Source organism: Homalodisca vitripennis, chromosome 4 (assembly GCF_021130785.1).
Source record: "Homalodisca vitripennis isolate AUS2020 chromosome 4, UT_GWSS_2.1, whole genome shotgun sequence".
In the NCBI taxonomy this organism is placed as follows: domain Eukaryota; kingdom Metazoa; phylum Arthropoda; class Insecta; order Hemiptera; family Cicadellidae; genus Homalodisca; species Homalodisca vitripennis.
This window is the reverse complement of record NC_060210.1, coordinates 70091505-70111164: the sequence shown is the minus strand read 5'-3', so window position 1 is coordinate 70111164 and position 19660 is coordinate 70091505. Positions and strand designations below refer to the sequence as shown.

The following is a 19660-nucleotide window of genomic DNA, read 5'->3' as shown; positions in this document are numbered from 1 at the left end:
AATTCTGACTCAAACTTATCTTAGGGTTTCATCATAATACATCATAAGGACTTTCACTAAGACAACGGACTTCGGCTGTCGGATTCCTTCACAAAGGCTTTGTAATTGAAATCTTTAGATATGTTCATTCAAATATTATGGAAACTCGAAGAGAATACTTATAAAAGCTGTTTCACTTTCCAACTTCAGGCAAAAAATCAATGTTATTTAAAGTTGAAGTTCAATTATCTGAAATTGATCTTCGGTTGGAATATACTCGTATTTCGGTAATAAACTCTTATCTTAAGAGTGTTTATTATGTATGCTATTTAAAAGGTGCAGCTATGAATTGCATATAATTTTACCGTTATACAATAGTAAATTGCGTGTAATACTGTGGGTAACTGCTAGTCTAGATTTATTTTTTGTCATTTATTGTTTCATGGATATATATATATATATATATATATATATATATATATATATATATAGGAGGAAATTACAAAACCGATGTAGGGTAAACCACAACAGACCGACAATTTGAGGGCGGTAAACACTCGTAGACGGTCAGGCGTTACAGGCGAGGTGTTGATGAGAACAAAAATTAGGTTTGTATTTACAGAGCTAACCAAAAATCCAATCAAGTGTGTTTTTAGGATTGGCACACAAAACACATACAACAATGTGTGTCGTTACGCAAGCAGGATTGGTGGGGGGAGGGCGGGCCGGGGCGGATCCTCAGCCACCCTCATCACATATATCGCCCCCGCGACAACGAGAAGCGCACTCAGCGTCCGCGCTACTCTCCTACAGCATCGCATCTCAAGTAAGTAGTCACTTCCTTACAGGTGGACTGGACAACAAGGCAAGTCGCTGGGCTAAATTATAAAATCATATTGAACTTAGGAAGACTATATTTTACTATTATAAAAAAAAAATGCTGAAAACGGTTAGTTTCCAAAGTTTTGCGCAAGTTATGTAAAGGGGCTTAGAGGAAAGGTTTAGTAAAGCAGTAGGATTTTAACTTTAATAAAATATCTAACTTTTGAAGCAACTCGAATATTTGGGGAAGTCTTTTAGTTAGTTGCATTCACAGAAAGGTCGGGAATTAACATATCAATATGTGAACTAATAAAGAATAAGAATATTTATATTATAAAATGATATAAACATCAATTATACACACACACACACACACACACACACACACACACACACACACACACACACACACACACACACACACACACACACACACACACACACACACACACACACACACACACACACACACACACACACACACACATATACACACACACACATATATATATATAAATTGTATATATATAAATCACTGGCACAATGTATGTCATTAATACAATTCTTAGAAACTAATAGTACAAAAACTAAAGTATTTTATTTGAATGGAAATGTTTCTAAAACACTCAGATGAATATCTACTCTCTCTCTCTCTATATATATATATATATATATATATATATATATATATATATATATATATAAACACATGTTAACGTTCCATCATAATACTAAAAAATATGCGATGGTAAAAATGAATTTGTGTTACTCATTGTTCGAACACTAAATAATAATATGTTTATAAAGTAAATTTACATTTTTGTAATAAAAAGATGCCCTTATTTTATTGTAAATCTTATACTCTACTATTTTTATAATGTGTATTTCAAGGTTTGGAAAGAACGTGTTTTGGCCCCGTTTAACTCACTTTACCGAATACCACTGCCAACTTTAATAAAGAAATATTGTTTCTACCTTACGGAAAGCAATGCTACAAATTTGAAATACGGTTTTCATCGTGTAAGCAGTATTTTTCCATACTGAAGATATTTATTACTTCTTACAAAAACATGTTTTTTTGCAAAACTATTAAACGAAACAAATTTAAACGTGTGATATAAATAAGTTGGGGATTTTAATGGAACTGCACTTAACAATGTCAAGAGGTCCTTAACGTTCAAATATATATGTTATTTTAAAATATTTACAGTTTAGTTGTTATTGTATTGATAAATATATTTAAAGTAATTGAAAATAAGTAGTTTTATGAAATATTTGACAAATAAATCGAACGTAAATTAGCTAAAGATGAACCAAACAGTTAAGTTCCTTGGTGAAGACATGCTAGATCTTGGTAGTGTTGCTATTTTGATGTGATAATTAATTAACAACAAAAGAATACCAAAAAACCATTTGGAAGCTGAAGAATAATAAGAACATCCGTGAAAGAGTTATTAATACTTTAGTACAATCTTTGCACGTAGTTAACAATAACAATCAATACACAGTATTACTAAATGCCTCTTCGGTACTCAACTAGAAAAGTACGCATACGCTACGGAACTGGAAACCCGAAGCGACGATACTCGGCAACTAGTATAGTTGTTGTATTCTCTCTGGCTGTTTGAGAGATTCTGATCTCGTAGTATAATTGGTAAAATTATTAATAATAGTTATAACAACAATACCTGCGTGTTGTATTGTGTTAATCTCCATTAGTAAAACAATACTGTATTTACTTTTTATCCTAATCTCAGTTGCGTTTGAAATGTTTTAACAGTTTATTACATACAATATTAAACCTTTTTAACACTTTTTATTTATTTTTTTATTTCGTACGATTTTTAGGATCTTCCTAAAAATGTACCTAATGAAGAAATCTTAGAATTTGAAATGTACATCGTACGAAATTAAAAAAATATATCAAAAGTGTTAAAAAGGTTTATTATTGTATATAATTTTATCAAACAACACTTTTTGAGGCTACATCTCTAATAAGTTTATTACAATTATTACAACAATTCCAGTTGAATATTCTTAAAAAAAGTCTGCAGAAAGTGTTCTTATCCACACCAAATTCCTCACATTGGAAGCAGATAAACTTGCTTTTGGATAACGCTTGAAACATATCTAAGGATAAAGTTGGATTAATAAATGTATGGTGTAAATGTCTATACATTATGGTGTAAATATTCAAAGATTAAGAATAAAAACGTTGTAAAAATGAGAATAATTTAGTTTTTCGTTACTTCTAATAACAAGGTAATAGCATTTCGTTTTGTATTATAAACCGCAATAATTTTGGGCTTAAACATTCTTTGCATAAAATAATAAGTGATAGCTTATGCAACGTCATTTCAGAAAGGTAACGCCATTCTACCTTTTTAGGTAGAGGTAAAAACATAGATAATCAATGAATTTAAATAAAAATTCAAATTATATCAGTGAATAAAGAACTAGAAGTACAATTGAAAAAGGTATGGTGCAGTTTTAAAATACATAGCTATGTTTTGAATGCGTCAACCACAATACTGAAAATACTTGAATTTATTTAAGACTAACGCGTCATTGTAGCACTGCGAATGTTTTAGAAAATTTAACGACTTGAGGGGTATAAAACATCCTGTAAGGATCTGAGGGTGTGGCTGGGGGACGGGCACCCATCACACATACGAACCTTTTATTGCCTGTTTTAGTGGACTTCTCCATTTCAATAATGAATTAAAGAAAACTCACCATGAAGATGTTACCCGAATTAACATTGTGCCATCATGACGCATGATCATACGCTAGAGTAACAAAAACTCCAGGAACAGTTATAATAAAACACTTGAACCATTAAGGCGTTTTGTCAAATTGTATTTTGAGTCGTAATCCAAGTTTACTGTAACTATAAACTTTGATAATCAATACATATAAAATGCAGCTCAGACGTATACGATTTGGGATATTACAGTAATACATTACTAATAATTATTCAGACTTCTCTATTCTTAATTATATACACCACAGAATAATCATGCATAAGCCTACTCACATTAAATCTACAAGTTCCCGCATACCTGGGTGTTCTGTATTCTCAAAATAAAAATTCATGTATTTATATCGAATGGTACAACTAAATTCATTGGGGAACTTCAGTTATACAAATGATAATAATGTATGTCGCTTCATCTTCAAGTGTAATATACAAGATGTTCCAGACACTATACCTATTAATAAATGGTTTCATAAATGTTATATCATTACTGTTAAAGGTTTATTAGCAGTGAAGTACATCTCATCAGATGCACAGTTCGTATAACACAATTACATTGTACGAGTAACCCGTGTGGTAAAAAGCTACAAAACACCACTAATCTATTGTAATATTTAATATTCTTAGTACTAAAGCTCAGTGTCCAACATTTTGCTATGTTAAGAATCACTATGGTCCATTATTGTAATAGGTAAGTTGAAATTATCTATTAACTTTAATTCATTAGATAAGTTGAATGATCTAAACGTCTTTTGAACTTTGGTACAACTTTTTTCTTGTTAGTACAATCTTGGCACAGGTAGTGTCACAACTCAGCGTGGCTTGACAGATGTAGTCTAGGTAAATTTTGATCACTATGAAAGATCTATTTTTATCGTCTATGCTCTGCAGGAACATATCCTTAATTGTCTGATTTGTATACCTTAATAGTGTTAAAATCCAACTGTAGTGAAACCATATATTCCGCCTATGTACAATTGCATAGTTCAAAAATAATGTGCTAAATATATACAGAGTGTTATCAAAAGAGTGTGACAAACTTATGTGGGTGATAGTATTCATTATTAAAACAAAAAATATCATAGAAACAAAGGTTAAGAAATGTTTGATTTATCCGCAAGCCACCATTGCCCATTTTTTATTGAAAATATTATTTCTAAAACTAGTTGAGCTAAAGAATCTAAATTTTAACTAAAATAGGTTTGACTGTACAAGAAAAAATTACAAATATGGTGTTCTTATTAAATATTAACAAAATGTTTTAAATGTGTTTAAGTTTTAAATCTCTAAAGTCAAATAAAAGTTAAAAAAATTATGGTTGCCTGTAAAGTCGGTTTTACGGGCGAAGATTTTACGTGACAACGTCTTTTTCTCGGTAGAATATTTATTGATATGAATATTATTAAATTGCACAATAGGAACAAGGAATTGAATGAAAATAAGAATTGCACAAATTTTAACTATAGAAATATATTTTGTTTACTAAAACATTGTACATAATTTGAAATTAATTAAAATTTGTTATTGTAAATGGTAAAGTTGAATAAAACATTTACTAAAATTGGAATTTGAAATTCTTGCTAAACACAGTTAAATTCTAACTCCGCGCGTGGTGATTGGTCGGTTTAGTTCGTTTGTTTGGTCGCACTGTTATGACAGGTTAGAGGTTATAATTTGTTATTTTAAATGTTTGACTAGCAATACGCGCTGTTTCTTCTCAATCGACTGAATTACGATTGATTGCAGAGTGATTTAAACTAATAATTTACTTAACACTATCAACATTTGTCAATAGTATGACATAACCTATAAACTCAGTTTCTCAACTTTTGTGTCAATCTAACAATTAATCAATCAATCATAGTTTACGATAATGAAATATCAGTGTACAATTATTTACCTTTATTGTTGTAGTTGTTGTAAATGACGAATCTAAGCACTCCACATTTTCACGAATAAACATAGTTATCTGCTTTATCCCGTGCGGCGGACCCACAGTTATCTGCTTTATCCCGTTCGGATCCCGTCGGCGGACCCACTGGACGGGCATCGTAACGTTACCGGGCGTTACACTTTTTCATGAGTGACTCCGAGCCGCAACCTAATTTAAGACGTTGTCACGTCAAAAGTCATAAAACATTTACTAAGACACTAACTGCTTGAAAAATTTTATTACAATTACAACGCTTCTTATTTCAACGAAATTTGTCAATTTACAAGCGAGCACGACCAAGGATATGCTTGTACAGGCCGGGAGCGCCAAACATGTTACAGTTGAAAGGTATCAGTTGTTTGTTGCTCCTATATATACTCGTATATAATTTGAATTTCAGATTCAAAATAATCAGCTATTTCAATTTTTAAGTAAATAGCCGTGATCGTCTTATGAGCCGTCTTGTTGGGTCTCTAATGTTTTATTTTTGCATTAATTACCAATTTTAAAACTGTTAAATTGTCGCTTTACATGTTTAAATGATCAAAAACAAGGTTTTGCTTTAACAATGGAAACATACAGCATTATGAATCTGAACAATCAATGCTCAGATTACATAGTTTTAAATCTTGAAATTAATTTCAGATATTTTATGAAATTAATGTAGCATTACATTAATTATTGAACTCCTCAATTCAACATACGCTCATTTGGACGAACCTTATTACTGACTTGTTTGAAAGTGCAAGAGAAATATATGTTTTATCGTACATAAATATCAAAGTTGAGAAAATCAAAGATTGTTACGCTCTTTTATTAGAATATTAGAAATGCTAATTTTAGTATAAAATAAATACAGCACGATTAATTATAGCAATTACTAGTTACTTTTATAATTAAATTTTAATTGGTTCAGTATATAATTATATCAAGTTATAATGTAATGTATGTATATAATTTATACACAGAAGTGATATATATATATATATATATATATATATATATATATATATATATATATATATATATAGAAGAAAACAAAATATATATATATATATATATCACATCTGGTTGTAAAAACAAATTTATTAAATAACTGAAAGTATATAATTTGTAAAGTACTTTGAAGACGTACTTAAAATCCAACGTCGACTATATAACTTTTCATTATTATAAAATGAGTAAGTGCACGATTAACTGGTCGATGTAAATTATACGATGTTTTGTATATGGTACTTATTATTTCATTATTTTTAGTCTTTATTTCATTTGTAAACTCTTTATTGAAACCCTTTTCGACATAAATTCATACTGTTTGGTTTATTTTACCTATTTATTTCAGTATTTATAGCAGTCTCTCCTTAAGCAAATCTTCATTCTATAGACGACGTTCATTATAAAATAGTCGTTAATTAAATATTAAAAAATATCCATATATGGTGATGCATGGTAAATTACTTATAATTACAAAAACTATTCTATATATATTACATATAAAAAACATTGAAGACGCCTCAAGTTTCACGAAATTTCTAATTCAGCTCTATAGACAACAAGCATGCAATGATGCTGGTTATGATCAAGCAAATGCGATGTTCTACAAGTTTACCATACAAAATTATTCTTGGGCTTCTGGAATAGAACGATGGCCATGGTGACAAATGTCTGGATTGCCATTCACTAACCAATATAACTAATTAAGTATTGAATATTATTAACTTATCAACCTGCTAATGGTTTAAACTTGACTCGCACAATACTTAGGCTGAAAACAGAAGTGACTCAAGAGTTAAGCAGTGCTTCATTAAACCATCCATACATTTCTCCCAAACATAATGAGGACCGAAGCAGTAAGTGCTTCATGCATGGCAATTTAAAGTTTGGCAGATTTAATGAAGTGAAGCTCCCCCAACACTGTAGTTGGGTCCCCAATATGTTTTCCTAATTGACGTTCACGTCGTTATGATATTGTAAAAATTCACATTTATATTACAAAAATGTGTTTATTAACAACTAATATTTTGGTTAAATACTTTAACTGCTGCTCGAGACTTTTATTATTTTAATTTACACGAATAAACAATTTGATTTAAGTCACGGGGCTTTTTAGTTATATTTAATTCTTCTAATTAATTATAGCGGTGTGATCGAGTAAGACCCAGGTCCATATCACAATATAGCATGGAATGTTTATAAGATAAAATAATAACAGTGTCCAGGCTACCTACTGCACACTGAACAGGTCATCTAATTAAAAAATTTAAGTAAAATACTGATCATAAACATTGGAACAGCAATATACGTTTATACATAAAGCACCACTAAGCAATATACTTTGTTAGTGAAAATGACCGATTAGGAATGAGTATGGTGACAACACCTAGGGGTATCCAACCTCTCCAAGTTCGGGTTGACGTACGGCCGATATGACGGACCCATCAAACACGAAATTGTGTGACGTTTTAAAATTTATGTGATGTTCGCAGCAAAGCATATTTTTTCGTTATTTTTAAATAATTTCTATTTATTTTCCAAGTTCAATTTCCAATATAATATCGGTTTCTAATTGCAGTAAAAATGACATGACCACGAATGGCTGTCACGGCCGCAGATGCGTCATTGTAGTTTAAATAATAATAAATCACTGTGATTTAAATAATTGCTGCAGCTACAACACTATTACATTTTATTAGCGCATTATGCAATGGGGAAATGCCAGTAGTTGCAGAATTGCTCCAGTATTCATATGAGGCCAATATCATGAATTGTTACCTTGTCGATGTACTCTAAATAGGTTTTGGACCCCCGGCCGGGCTCCAACACTGGATTTGTAAATAGAAATTACAATATTATTATTACTTTTAATAGTTTTAATACAGTTCTGGCAGTTGCTATTTTCAAATTGGCTTCAGTGGTTTCGTTGACGATTATTTTAAGCGAGAACATTATAACACATTGCAAAATAAAGTAATTACTGCACCAGTACGAGGTATTTGTAATACAAACTTTGCAATGAGTGAACCGGCCATTCAATTTACCGTAGTTCCATCTTAAATTTGTTCTCTTATCAATTTCAAATTCCTCCTCGTTAAGATTTATATCCATAAAATAAATTACTTAAATATCAGTAATTGCAATAACCATGTTATAATGTGTCATTGACATAAATAATGGATGTGTGTACATTCTCACTAAATGTTATTGTTTACAAAATATTAAACTTGAAATATTGTAACTGTATATATATCAAAACCTTTCAAAACTTGCTTCCATTTCTTACAATACTTATATACTATCTTTTATTGACAATATAGCATAAAAAACACCAAAAAAATAACTCATTTTAACACATTTCACTGAATCTCCAATATTTATTTTGAATAAAATTCAAATAAAACTCATTAAAATTCTGTAAAATAAACATAATCATCCGACTTGATATTGTTTACATAAACATCAATAGGATTGAAGTTTCATGCAAAATTACAATTCATAGGCCAACGAGATATTCTGCTGTCACGGATATGGACCGCCATCAATTGTTCATTTTGCCTGTATTATAAATAAAGCTCATACAACATTTCAAGTCCATAGATCGTTCGTTCTCGATGAACAGACAGACGAAAAGCAATTTTGCAATTATCCTAAATGATTGGCTCAACTCATGTTAAGCCGTTAGCTGAGTAATTATTTTAAATACTGAAAATTAATATGTAAAACATAACATTTTTCTTCCCTAAACGTGCAACTTTTCCATCGTATTAAAATTAAAAGATTATATCGGTAGCAAAGTGTGAAGTGAACTTGCAATGAATAAAGTCCAACACGTCATAATAATACGAAAATGTAGAAACTACGTTATTAATAAAAAAAACAGCCTACATGCCGGTCTGACTTCTTTACTCTTGCTCTGACTTGTATGTTATCTTAGGACTGAATAATTTGCGCCAATATTTGTCCACGATGTCTTCATTAATTATTAGTCCTTTTTACTCTGGTATTGTATATTTAAAAGAATCCTTTCAGGAAATTGCCATACTGATATTTTATGTACAATGCTGTTGAATTGGCTTTCATGAAAAGATTTTTAATAGCCTCTCATATATTGAAGTAGAATAATTAATCACTATTTACAAAACTACACTTGAAAACTACAGTGATATATATTAAAGCAGCCCCGTACTGTAGATATAATATACATAAGTATTTTTAAAAAGAACTAGAATATTTTTGTCTTAACATATGGATTACGGATATGAGTACTACAGGTTATGTCTCGTATATTATGAACATAGTCTGTATTAGATCTCCTTAATATATATATATATATATATATATATATATATATATATATACATGTGTGAATATATAACAAATACTTTTTTTCTTTAACTCCTTGTTAACGAAATTTTATGTTACAAACTTTAATAAAATATGAAGTACATCGTGGAATGGCGATACCACTACAGATTTCTTATTATATAAAATAATTCATTATAATTATTTTTACGTTGATTGGCTACTACAACATACCAATCTGCTGCTTTCAGATTAATAATTTATAATTAACATGAAAATCGGTGATGACACCTTTATCAGCACGTCGTGCCTTAATTTATGTATGGCTGTCTTATATTGTTTGGTATCACAATTAATGACAACTAAAGTATAGATGAAAAGTGTCAGGTATTCTTTGTTTTAATACACATTTTTATTACAAAGTACATCTTTAGAGACGTACAACATCCTTGCAGCACAATGACTTAAAAATCAGACACTGAGAAAATGCATTTGTGGTACACCGTGACACATTTAAGGTTAAATTGTACTTTTTGTTTGAAGTAAAAATACAAGAAATAACCACACCAGTGTAGATATACTCTTTATCAGGGAGTATGAAAAGATTGAATGTTTGTATCAGTGTTCGGGAATTTTTTACACATCTGCACCGCTTCAGAACACAATTTGTTTATCCTATTTATAAAAATAAAAAACTTTAGCCATTTGTATTATCTATTTTAAGAAAACAATGCTTTTTTAAATTTATTAAAAAAAACATGTTTGTAAGGCAGAAATTAAGAAATTATTAGAAATTTATGAGGTATTCTTAATGCCTGTTATCCCTAAAATTCACAGTCACGTTTTTAACCATAAATATACTGTTAATGAAATGGTTATAAATTGTTAACGGCAGATATTATTTTACATTAATTACAAAGAACGTATCCGTAGACATAATTTAGTGTTCAATTGCAATTGAGCTATACATAAATTAGCAATTTTGTGTTGCATAATACATAGCAATACCATTACATTCAATTAGTGAACTGCGAATCCATTACATTGGTCGTCTGTGGCAGTTTTAAAATACAGCGGTAGTTGTTGAAATTACTTTTCGGAAAGCTATTTAGCTGTGGAGTAGATATTATAGTTGCAAGTTTTAAAATTGTATGGCTGGACATTTTAGTCACTCAACGTATATGTCAAAAGTGCAATTTATCTTGCTATCTAATATAAACTGAAATATAATTCACTTATATAAACTTTAATTCATTCGTTAAAAACTTAGGATTACGATTAACAAGTAGGCTATGTTTGGCTAAGGGTTTCGTGTGAATTCATTTTGAAAGAATTTTGTTTGTCTGTTTGTACGCACGATATATCTGGGAAACAAACTGACTAATAAATTTGAACATTTGTATGAAGCTTGATTTCTATAAAGGCAACACTGAATTCAATGATGGTGCATTTTGGGATTTGGCTGAGCTTTAGTGAATATTTTTCAAATTAGTCTTATGGGCAGTCATGATATAGATATATAACTACGAGAAAATATAAATACATTTGTAAGGAAACTAAGATTTTAATCATGTAAGATTTTAACAACTGAACTTTTTGTTCACAGTGTAAAAAACAAAATATTGAAAGAAAACAATCTATGTTTATAAATTAGTGATTTTGAGCATAGAAGCTTACAACTATGCTGGAGTGAAACACATTCTCCTTTGTCTTTCCTGCATGGTTGCCTGTTTATATGCCACACATCTCAAGAATCAAATAAGCTATAGATTTGAAATTTTTCACCAAACCTTACGCGACACTTGGTTCAGCGTATTTCAAAGCGTCAAACAAAATAAAAATTACGACTGTCATTTAAAATGGACGTTTAATTTTTCTTTATATTTATGTTGATACGTCGTGTACTGAAAAACTGGTTTCAAATAGCTACCAAAAAAGGTCATGTGAACATTTAAGTGTCAAGTGTTTAAATGTTCAAGTGAATATTGTTAGTTAAGGAGTGAATAATCTCATCCCTTTAACTTAACATAATAACTAAGTGTGGGTATAGTAACTAAAGCTTATACAATTTATGAAACAACAACACAATACTAAACTTCAAAACATTATAAAGAATTATTTACAATTTCTAATCAATCGAATATACCTCAGTAAATAAATAGACAGAGGTTTACGTTTTTGTAAAAAGACTGCTCTGGTTTATACAACAAACTTATAGTCTAGTGGTAAGGTGTATTCTACTCGAACTGTAATAGGCAAATTTTAGGGAGGTCACAAAATTAAATGTTGAGAAAATCTTTACCTAAGATGAAGCTAAACTTCAGATGGTTCTATAAGGTAATTTTTATGACAGATGATTTTTATGCTCACTTGAATAATTGAGAATGAAATGTCGTTCACACGCTTTGAAATGGCCATGTTAATATGTTACAATTTACAATGTGATCATGAATTAAAAAATTCTGATTCTTCTAGCTATTTTCAGAATGAAATAAAACTGAATAAGAGCGCGGCAGGTGTTGGGAGATGGTATCTGTGTACGAAGAAGGTTTTAAATGACAGTCAATAATGCGCGGCTCGTATAACCTCTCAGCATGAACTTTCCAGCACAATAACAGATTATTTTCAAGTGAATATCCTTTTACTCAAGCAGTACAAAGGGGATTTCGTTACCATTCAAATTTTCTATTTGAAGATCGTTCATTTTCTGTTTATAAACAATTCGCGTGTATAACAAGGAGGAGAGCTGAAAGCTTCGCTACATCTCATCTACTGAACCGATTTCTGTTCCGATAAAACCATTTCACAATAAAACTGCTCCAAGCAGATTCAAGTACTGAATGTAATAATGGGATAGTAAAATTATAGATAGGCATGCAGTGCGGGTTTAGAAGGGTTTTGGTACAAAGTGTTAAATTATAACGCTGGAACGCTTATCAATCACTTGCACTCTGTCTGGAACAAACATTTTATTTCATACTTATTCCTTAGATTTAAGTGTACCAATAGAATATAGTTTTATGAGTGGGGTCATAATTATATCTTATATTTGTACAACACAGCAGGTATTATACAACACCTATTACAAACCAAAGCTAACTTATCTTATTATGTATGTATAAAGTTGTTTACAATTAAACATTGATTATTACTTAAGACACTTGGAATAATACCAGTGAAAACTATGAAATAGATTTTATTATTAAGCAGGCTTATTATATAAAATGTTTGTCTAATCCTATGTATGTGAAACCAAAAAAAATGTTTTGTGTATTCCACAGTATTTATTTACTGCATGGCATTAGAAATGAAAAGAAATTTTATTTTCGATTGTTTGACATTGTTTCAATCATAATGTTTCATTCATATTGTTGAGCGCAGAAAATCACAATTCAATTAAAGTATAGATTCAACTTGAAAATTTAGACATCCTTGTAATAGCGTAAATCTGTGTTTACTTCTAAAAACTGTTATATTCAGCATCTTATTCAAAATATTATTAAAAATGTCTTTGTTAACACAAAATTAATATTATCTGTTTTAATTATATAAATAACATGTATAAATTCAAAGATGAATACATTAGTATAAAAACATTTATTTTTAGTTGAATTCTTTGACAAAACTGCAAACTAAACGATGATATAGGTTTTAACAAATTTAAATTAATTTATGTTCGATGTTGTTTTAAAATGCTGAAAACAATTATGGTTTTAACAAGAAATCCATAGTATAGAAACAAACCACTGAAAATTATGCATGTATAAACTACAATAAATAGTAATGAATTGAGGTTAACGGCAGTACAGACTGTTGATGAGTTGTAAATAATATTTATAATCTTGCCTGGTACAGTTTTTATAGAATACAACAGCTATATAAATGTTCTTAATATTCCTTTTTGAAATCATTAAATTTTAACTTAGTGTTATGGTATGCAACATTTTAGCCGTTAATTAATCTAAACAATGTTGTGCTTTGGTGCTTGGTACAGTTGTGGTGGCATGTTGGGGGATATAACAATCAGACGGGGACCATGTAAAGCTGGGATTAGAGCTGTCGATCAAGCCAAGGTATATTGGCACAGCGCAATAAAAGTTACGGGGCAAGGCAAACTTTGGCCGCACGAAAGTAGTAATATTTGCCGGCGCCTAATCAAAGTTTTATGGCTCACAGATGACCATAAAAGGCACTGCTAAGTCCTCACTGATTTGAAATAGTTTTCACACATTTTAGAAACATTAGAAAGAAGTGTTATTTTTTTACAGTAACTGATAATCAACAAATAATAATATAAAGCAATCTCTGTTGTACCTTATAAATATTTTCATGATCATTTTGGGAAAATGTAGACATACCTATGTTTCTTTTTATTCCTATAAAAAGGAATTTCAACAATTTCATTTGATATTTTGGAATAGCAATATTGTTATCATACATGCACTTGTTATGCTATTCATTAAGGCGGCTTAAAACTTTACACTGGAAGATTTAAATAATAGTCATTCTTCAATTGAATAATACATATTATGTTACTTAATTACGTGTATAAATGTCCGATACAGCGTTGAATGACACAGCAACACCAGACTTAACTGATTGCTGAAAATTACAATATTTATTTATCCATAAGGAACACTTTGAGAAGGAAAAAAATAAAATGTGCTAATTTAAAAACGTTTAGTCATTCATAAATTGTATTAATTTCCACACCATTTATCATTATGTTTAGAACGTTAATTTATCAACGTTATTTTAAGTAAATGATTCAAAGATAAATTAAATAATTAAATATTTTATCCGTTTCAGGGGCTTACGCAAGGAGTTGTTAATCCTAGCAGACAAAGGATCGCTATAATTATACATAACATTTTAATATAAACTGTCTACCATTAAGAAAAAATTTTCACGGTTTATTTCAAAATGTTAGTGTGAAATGATTGACTAACAAACATATTAGTACTTCATTGTATGGATATTCAAACAGTATACAATTTACAAAAAATATCTCTTCCGGCTCAATTGGTAGATTTTACATGCGGTTGTCATGTCTAAATGTTAAACTGAAGATGCATTGTTACTTTAGATGTTTGATTTACAAAACACTAATAGGGCACATCTCTCAGTAGCATATTAATATAATCGAGGCACTTTCAAACATTTAGAAAGTCCTTAATCGTAAAATCTTACAAGACGAAAATTGTTAAAAGTATATAAATTCTTTGTTAAAACGTGGACTTGATTTAGTTACTATCCGAAATTTTGTTTGTAAACATATTCACTTGTAATTGTTTAATTGTATACTTTATATACCTGAAATAACCACCATCTTAAGAGCTGTCGAAAAATAAGTAAGAATAAATGTTGTTAGAAATTATCCGACAGTTTTAAGAAAAATGTAAATTTTTCCATATTATGTATGAAATACCCGAGATAAATGTTGCCTAAATGCGAATAACTTGAAAATTTTTACTGGTTAAGATCAGCTATCAAACTCAACCAAGCAATGGATAAATACTGTCTCTTCACCACGTCTGGATCTATTAAGAATTATCAGTAATTATCGAGTTCCCAGTTATTCCCGCAATGTTCTGTAGCCTACTTCTTAAGATCTCGTACGCTCGCTATCTGGAAATGTAACAAGATAGACAGACAGACAATCATAAAAAACATGATATCTTGAAATATTTAATAGTTTGAGAATGGCTAACAAATTCATTCAAGCTATGTGTGGTTATTGATAGCCTTTGCGCCAAAAGTACGACAGTTATCCTATTTCCATAAACACTGTATATACTACCAGTATCGGATTTTGGTAGTTTTAGATTGTAGGGGTCATGATCGGAGAAAATACAATCATACCAATAAAATGACATATCTCCTATAATTCTACGACGTGACATGAGAGCGTAAAAGTTTGAAATTCATCATTGTTCTTTCACTGCAGCCGGAGTTGGCTGCCGCAGACTCCATAGTGATCACTATGCATCAAGATCGCTCACTATAGATAGACCCACACCACGTCTATAATCACTAAGTATTAACTACGAATGCTATAGACAGTTTATAGTAAGTAAGTTGAGGCAGTAATTGATTTTAGAATTTTGTTAACTCGCATTTTGCAAAACTTTTGAAGGTAATTCATAACTGCGTTTGAACATTTTTTCTTGAAACAAAACGTACCATTACACCACAATAATCTTAGTAGTGCTGTCTTAAATTACATAGTTAATAAATTATTGTCTACACTATTTCTTAGTTCTCATTGTTTTATACTCAATTATTATTGACTTAATCCTAAATTTATATCAGATTGCATATTGCTTAATGGCTTTAGTACGTTCCCTGTTGTCTCGCCGTCTAGCTAAGATTCGTCAAGGGATTCGTAAAAGTAAATACTATATGTTCTACATTACTTTCAATGTTCTGACTTTTACTAAATACACTTTTAATAATTAATATACATAGTAACTCTTAATTTTCAAAACTGTTTTGAAGTTCGTTACTGAATCTAAAATATGCAGTTCATATCAATACTATATGTTCAACATTACTTTCAACGTTCTGAATTTTACTAAATACACTTTTAATAATTAATATACGTAGTAGCTCTTAATTTTCAAAACTGTTTTGAAGTTCGTTACTGAATCTAAAATATGCAGTTCATATCAATACTATATGTTCAACATTACTTTCAACGTTCTGAATTTTACTAAATACACTTTTAATAATTAATATACGTAGTAACTCTTAATTTTCAAAACGGTTTTGAAGTTCGTTACTGAATCTAAAATATGCAGTTTATATAGTATTATATAGTCTGTTTAGTGAAATAAAAGCTTTTTAGTTGTATAATGAGAGTAGCCAAAAAACTTAGTTAATGGTGTACACAGTCTAAAAATATGATATACAATCTACCCACATAATTGATATATATTTCTCCTCAAAAACCAATACGAAAATAATACCAAATAAATGTAACACTTTTAATAAACGACTAACTTAAATTGAACACACTAACAAAATAATGCTTACGCTGAAAACGGTAGAAACCAACAACTGATAGTTGCCGACGGCATAGCCGCGGGAGCGGGTGTGATTAGATTACTTTGTAACCGCAGCCCTTTTGTTTTATGTGTGTAAATAGGAAGTGTGAATTATTGGAGTTTTATTTCAAAAAATACGTTACGCATATATTGAGATATGTTTATGTTTAGTTTTAAGCATTTGAAACGAATTGCTTAAGTGTATCAGAACAAAATTTCCACCGCATAAAAAAAACTCTTTATACGTTCTAAGGTTAAGTTTTCATTCGAGATGCATTTAATAAATACTTGATTTCAACTTGATGACAAACATATGAATATAATTAGCACTTTTCTTGATGCCACCTGTTTATTTTAAATTTATCTACCAAAATCTGCTTTACAAATTACCTTAAATAGTCTTTTTAAACAGAGAGGCGAGGTTTTCACTGATATTCGATGTTCACAGAATCTCATCAAGAGGTACAAGTTTTCATATCTGAGCTCATCTGTTGTGGCGGCAACGGCTCTGCTATATCAGCCGGGAACTCATTGGACAGGAAAACGTTGCAATAATGTCCAGCGTCTACTACAAAACCACAAAGCGGTGTTAAGTCCTTCTGATAGAACTGCACTTGCATAAATCCATGTCTTTATACAGTAGAAATGTTCAGTATTTAAATTAAAACTTGGCTCTTGCGAACTTGACTTGGTACGAAATGTGACATCATTGTAACCATTTGGACATACTTGATAAATTTTGAAACGCAATAATAATTTACAAAATTTTCAATGTAAGCGTTGTGGAGATAATTTTTCTTTCAAATTTAGAACTTATGAATTAAATATGTCAGCTCCATAAAATGATTTCATTTAATGGAACTTACACACATTGGTTTTTTGTCTTTTGCCATCATATACGTTTTTGTAACAATTATTGTTTACATTACATTATAACATTAATATATGAAACCTTTTCTCAGGAGTGTCATTAAGTGGTTAAGGAAAACAGAAGAATTAATTATCACTTTATTAGAAAGCATTAGAAGATAGATACGACGAGTATACGAATGATAATGAACTGGTTTCAGAGGAATGGAAGCGATACTCACTCACAATACCCCTTGTTTTGTTACAACTGTGCTCCTTACACATTTGGTCAGCATTAGAAGATAGATACGACGAGTATACGAATGATAATGAACTGGTTTCAGAGGAATGGAAGCGATACTCACTCACAGTACCCCTTGTTTTGTTACAACTGTGCTCCTTACACATTTGGTCAGCATTAGAAGATAGATACGACGAGTATACGAATGATAATGAACTGGTTTCAGAGGAATGGAAGCGATACTCACTCACAATACCCCTTGTTTTGTTACAACTGTGCTCCTTACACATTTGGTCAGCATTAGAAGATAGATACGACGAGTATACGAATGATAATGAACTGGTTTCAGAGGAACGGAAGCGATACTCACTCACAATACCCCTTGTTTTGTTACAACTGTGCTCCTTACACATTTGGTCAGCATTAGAAGATAGATACGACGAGTATACGAATGATAATGAACTGGTTTCAGAGGAACGGAAGCGATACTCACTCACAATACCCCTTGTTTTGTTACAACTGTGCTCCTTACACATTTGGTCAGCATTAGAAGATAGATACGACGAGTATACGAATGATAATGAACTGGTTTCAGAGGAACGGAAGCGATACTCACTCACAATACCCCTTGTTTTGTTACAACTGAGTTCCTTTCACATTTTGACAGCATTAGAATATTTTGACATATATACGACGAGTGTACGAATGATAATGAACTGATTTCAGAGGGACGGAAGCGATACTCTCTCACAATACCCCTTGTTTTGTTACAACTGAGTTCCTTTCACATTTTGACAGCATTAGAATATTTTGACATATATACGACGAGTGTACGAATGATAATGAACTGATTTCAGAGGGACGGAAGCGATACTCTCTCACAATACCCCTTGTTTTGTTACAAATGTGTTCCTGACACATTTGGGCAGCATTAGAAGATAGATACGACGAGTATACGAATGATAATGAACTGCTTTCAGAGGAGCAGAAGCGATACTCTCTTACAATGCCCCTGGCTATATAGTAATGTAGCTGTATTCCTTTCACAGTTGGTCAGCCAGAAATGACACGTTACCAAAGTTGAGTGTTTACGTTTAACAGCTCCGATTGAGAGCAAACTCGGTTTCACTGCTACTCCCCGCCAAACCGCGTCAGGCGGTGCTGTTATTTCCGAATGTGGAGGAAGCAATCACACTTGTGTATTTCCAAATAATTAGAGCGTGCGACCAGAAAATGTAGCCTTTCGTGTAAATATTGCGATCGGGTCAGAATACAATGTTGTATTACATTTTAACTTGGTGTTTAAAATGTATTGACCTTTTGAATCTGTATTTTTCCTGTTTATGTAACATTTATGTACGGTTATAGAAGTGAACATTACGAAATATTTACTTAAACTTCTGGTAAGGATCTACAGATGTAATTGAAAACTTTCTAGTTGCAGGTTTTTTCCAATAATTATTTATTAGAAACTTTGTAGATTTATCTAAAAGTATCCAGACAGTATAGTTTACATTAATAAACGTTCTTAAATATTTTAGAACCATGTATATTATTTTTCACAGCAGTGTACAATATCGTTCGAATATCCTTGTTCTTATATATTTATCGATAATCATCCAAAATTACCGGTTTTTTACATAGTATCATGAAATATGCAATAATAAGTTGAAAATAATATATTACAAATTCATATGGGAGTACAATAAAAATCGTTTAAATTTTCTGACTAT

General features: G+C 30.7%; 1 protein-coding gene across 2 annotated transcripts in view; it reads left to right on the top strand.

Moving 5' to 3' along the window:
* The window catches only part of LOC124359487 (diuretic hormone class 2), a 175945-nt gene that overhangs the window by 17254 nt on the left and 139031 nt on the right, over nucleotides 1-19660 (top strand). Inside the window, exon 1 of one of the 2 annotated variants that reach the window (XM_046812251.1) lies at nucleotides 741-805. The exons of the other annotated variant lie outside the window; for it this stretch is intronic. The gene's annotated coding sequence lies outside the window, so the exon portion shown is untranslated. Of the gene's footprint in view, nucleotides 1-740; nucleotides 806-19660 lie in introns of those variants that run through there. 2 annotated transcript variants of the gene reach the window in all.